Here is a 4,811-nt window from a genome sequence, read left to right as displayed (position 1 = left end):
GCTCAAATCCCTCAATTTCAGTCAGAATTTACCTGAAATCACAGAAAAACATACAAACTCATAGTAAAGTCCAGAAATGTGAATTTAACATAAAAACTAAGGAAAACATCCCTAAAAGTAGCTTGAACTTACTAAAAACTATGTAAAAACTATGCCAAAAAGCGTATAAATTATCCGCTCATCAAGTGCATTTTGGGCGTTAAACGCCAGAATGTATACCATTCTGGGCGTTTAACGCCAGGATGGCAAAGGGGGAAGAATTTTGTTTTCAAATCAATTTTTTTTCAAGTTTTCAAGGTTTTTCAAAATCAAATCTTTTTCAAATCATATCTTTTCAATCAAATGTTTTCAAAATCAATTTCTTTCCTTTTTCAAAGATACTTACTAACAATTAATGATTTGATTGAACATCTCAAATATGTTGCCTTTTCTGTTGAGAGAGGTTTTAATGTTTGAATCATATCTTTTCTTGTTAGGCAAGTCATTAATCTTTAAAATCATATCTTTTAAAATTGTTTTCAAATCAAATCTTTTTTTAAAATGTTTTTCAAATCATATCTTCTCAATCACATCTTTTTAAAAGCATAACTTTTCAATCATATCTTTTTAATCACATCTTTTTCAAAATAGTTTTCAATCATATCTTTTTAACTTCTAATTTCAAAATCTTTTTCAAAAATCACTTGATTTCTTTTCCACTCTTATTTTCGAAAATCAATTAAGTGTTTTTCAAAATGTTTTCAAAATCTTTTACTTAATTTTCGAAAATTACTTCCCTTCTTCTCACATCCTTCTATTTATGGACTAACACTATTCCTTCATGTAAAAATTCGAACTCCCTCTTCTTGGACAAGTTCGAATTTTCTACTTCTGTCTTCTACCTTTCTTTTCCTCTGACACCTCAAGGAATCTCTATACTGTGACATAGAGGATTCCACATTTTCTTGTTCTCTTCTCTTTCATATGAGCAGGAGCAGAAACAAAGGCATTCTTGTTGAAGCTGACCCTGAACCTGAAAGGACCTTGAAGCGAAAGCTAAGAGAAGCTAAGGCACAACTCTCTGTAGAGGACCTGACCGAATTCTTCAAAGAAGAAGAAGACATGGCAGCCGAAAACAACAACAATGCCAACAATGCAAGAAAGGTGCTGGGTGACTTTACTGCACCTACTCCCGACTTCTATGGGAGAAGCATCTCTATCCCTGCCATTGGAGCAAACAACTTTGAGCTTAAGCCTCAATTAGTTTCTCTAATGCAACAGAATTGCAAGTTCCATGGACTTCCAATGGAAGATCCTCATCAGTTTTTAGCTGAATTCTTGCAAATCTGTGACACAGTCAAGACTAATGGGGTTGACCCTGAGGTCTATAGACTGATGCTATTCCCTTTTGTTGTAAGAGACAGAGCTAGAATATGATTGGACTCACAACCTAAAGAAAGCCTGGATTCTTGGGAAAAGCTAGTCAATGCCTTCTTGGCAAAGTTCTTTCCACCTCAAAAATGGAGTAAGCTTAGAGTGGAAGTCCAAACCTTCAGACAGAAGGATGGAGAATCCCTCTATGAAGCTTGGGAAAGATACAAACAATTAATCAGAAAGTGTCCCTCAGACATGCTTTCTGAATGGAGCATCATAGGTATTTTCTATGATGGTCTCTCTGAACTATCCAAGATGTCTCTGGATAGCTCTGCTGGGGGATCTCTTCATCTGAAGAAGACGCCTACAGAGGCTCAAGAGCTCATTGAAATGGTTGCAAATAACCAATTCATGTACACTTCTGAAAGGAATCCTGTGAACAATGGGACTAGTCAGAAGAAAGGAGTTCTTGAGATTGATACTCTGAATGCCATATTGGCTCAGAATAAAATATTGACTCAACAAGTAAATTTGATTTCTCAAAGTCTGTTTGGAATGCAAAATGCACCAAGCAGTACTAAGGATGCTTCATCTGAAAAAGAAGCTTATGATCCTGAGAACCCTTCAATGGAAGAGGTGAATTACCTAGGAGAACCCTATGGAAACACCTATAACTCTTCATGGAGAAATCACCCAAATTTCTCATGGAAGGATCAACAGAGACCTCAACAAGGCTTCAACAACAACAATGGTGGAAGAAACAGGTTTAGCAATGGCAAGCCTTTTCCATCATCTTCTCAGCAACAGACAGAAAATTCTAAGCAGAACCCCTCTGACTTAGCAACCATGGTCTCTGATCTAATCAAAACCACTCAAAGTTTCATGACTGAAACAAGGACCTCCATTTGGAATTTGGAGGCACAAGTGGGACAGCTGAGTAAGAAAATTACTGAACTCCCTCCAAGTACTCTTCCAAGCAATACAGAAGAAAATCCAAAAGGAGAGTGCAAGGTCATCAACATGGCCGAATTTGGAGAGGAAGAAGAGGAAGTGAACGCCACTGAGGAAGACCTCAATGGGCGTGCACTGACCTTCAATGGGTTCCCTAATGAGGAACCATGGGAATCTGAGGCTCAAAATGAGACCATAGAGATTCCATTGGATTTACTTCTGCCATTCATGAGCTCTGATGAGTATTCTTCCTCTGAAGAGGATGAGTATGTCACTGAAGAGCAAGTTGCTAAATACCTTGGAGCAATCATGAAGCTAAATGACAAGTTATTTGGAAATGAGACTTGGGAAGATGAACCTCCTTTGCTCACCAAAGAACTGGATGACTTGTCTAGGCAGAAATTACCTCAAAAGAAACAAGATCCTGGGAAGTTTTCAATACCTTGTACCATAGGCACCATGACCTTCAAGAAGGCTCTGTGTGACTTAGGGTCAAGTGTAAACCTCATGCCTCTCTCTGTAATGGAGAAGCTAGGGATCTTTGAGGTACAAGCTGCAAGAATCTCACTATAGATGGCAGACTATTCAAAGAAACAAGCTCATGGACTTGTAGAGAATGTTTTGGTAAAAGTTGAAGACCATTACATCCCTACTGATTTTATAGTCCTAGAGACTGGGAAGTGCATGGATGAATCCATCATCCTTGGCAGACCCTTCCTAGCCACAGCAAAGGCTGTGATTGATGTTGATGGAGGTGAATTGATCATTCAAGTGAATGAAGAATCCTTTGTGTTTGAGGCTCAAGGATATCCCTCTGTCACTATGGAGAGGAAGCATGAATAGCTTCTCTCAATTCAGAGTCAAACAGAGCCCCCACAGTCAAACTCTAAGTTTGGTGTTGGGAGGCCACAACCAAACTCTAAGTTTGGTGTTGAACCCCCACATTCAAACTCTAAGTTTGGTGTTAGGAGGTTCCAACATTGCTCTGAGTATCTGTGAGGCTCCATGAGAGCCCTCTGTCAAGCTACTGACATTAAAGAAGCGCTTGTTGGGAGGCAACCCAATGATTATATTTTATCTATTTTCCTTTGTTATTTTATGCTTTTTGTAGGTTGATGATCATAAGAAGTCACAAAATCCATTGAAAAAGCAAAAACAGAATGAAAAACAGGAAGAAAAACAGCACACCCTGGAGGAAGAACTCACTGGCGTTTAAACGCCAATGAGGCTAGCAGTTGGGCGTTTAACGCCCAGTCTGGCACCATTCTGGGCGTTTAACGCCAGAAAGGGGCACCAGACTGGCGTTAAACACCAGGAAGGGGCAAGAACCTGGCGTTAAACGCCAGAAATGGGCACCAGCCCGGCGTTTAACGCCAGAATTGGCTCAAAACGTGTTTTTGAATGCCATTTGGTGCAGGGATGACTTTTTCTTGACACCTAAGGATCTGTGGACCCCACAGGATCCCCACCAACCCACCACCCATCTTTCTCTTTACCACTCACATTCATCCTTCCAAAAACCCCCACCTATCAAATCCCACTATCATCATCACTCCTTCATTTTCACACACCCTAAACACTACTTCTTCCCCTAATGGCCGAAACACAAAGCCATTCCCTTCTTCCTCATTTCTTCTTCTTCTACTCTCTTCTTTCTTTTTTTGCTCAAGGACGAGCAAACCTTTTAAGTTTGGTGTGGTAAAAGCATTGCTTTTTGTTTTTCCATAACCATTTATGGCATCCAAAGCCGGTTCAACTGAGAAGGCATGACCTCAAGCCCATCACTAAGAAAAGGATGGAGCAAACAAGAGACCCCTCTCATCAAGAGATCCCTGAGATGCCTCAAGGGATGCACTTTCCTCCACAAGACTATTGGGAGCAACTGAACACCTCCCTAGGAGAATTGAGTTCCAACATGGGACAACTAAGGGTGGAGCACCAAGAACATTCCATCCTCCTCCATGAAATTAGAGAAGATCAAAGAAGCATGAGAAAGGAGCAACAAAGGCAAGGAAGAGACATTGAGGAGCTCAAGCACTCCATAGGATCTTCAAGAGGAAGAAAGAGCCGCCATCACTAAGGTGGACCCGTTCTTTAATCTCCTTGTTCTTTATTTTTCTGTTTTTCGAAATTTTCATGCTTATGTTTGTCTATGTTTGTGTCTTATGATCATTAGTGTCTTAGTGTCTATGCCTTAAAGCTATGAATATGAATCCATCACCTTTCTTAAATGAAAACTATTTTTATTACAAAAGAACAAGAAGTACAGGATTTCAAATTCATCTTTAAAACTAGCTTAATTAGTTTGATGTGGTGACAATACTTTTTGTTTTCTGAATGTATGCTTGAACAGTGCACATGTCTTTTGAATTTGTTGTTCATGAATGTTAAAATTGTTGGCTCTTGAAAGAATGATGAAAAAGGAGACATGTTACTGAGGATCTGAAAAATCATAAAAATGATTCTTGAAGCAAGAAAAAGCAGTGAACACAAAAAAAAAAAAGAGA

The 4,811-nt window shown here is 39.2% G+C and overlaps 1 non-coding gene across 1 annotated transcript; it reads right to left on the bottom strand.

The window, feature by feature from the left end:
• Window positions 1-1,506: 1,506 nt before the first annotated feature.
• LOC130972207 (small nucleolar RNA R71) lies at window positions 1,507-1,614 on the bottom strand. The gene has a single exon (XR_009083400.1). It is a non-coding gene; the product is annotated as a small nucleolar RNA R71 (small nucleolar RNA).
• Window positions 1,615-4,811: the final 3,197 nt, after the last annotated feature.

This window comes from Arachis stenosperma, chromosome 3 (genome assembly GCF_014773155.1).
Source record: "Arachis stenosperma cultivar V10309 chromosome 3, arast.V10309.gnm1.PFL2, whole genome shotgun sequence".
In the NCBI taxonomy this organism is placed as follows: Eukaryota; Viridiplantae; Streptophyta; class Magnoliopsida; order Fabales; family Fabaceae; genus Arachis; species Arachis stenosperma.
This window is presented reverse-complemented; position numbering and strand designations above follow the sequence as displayed.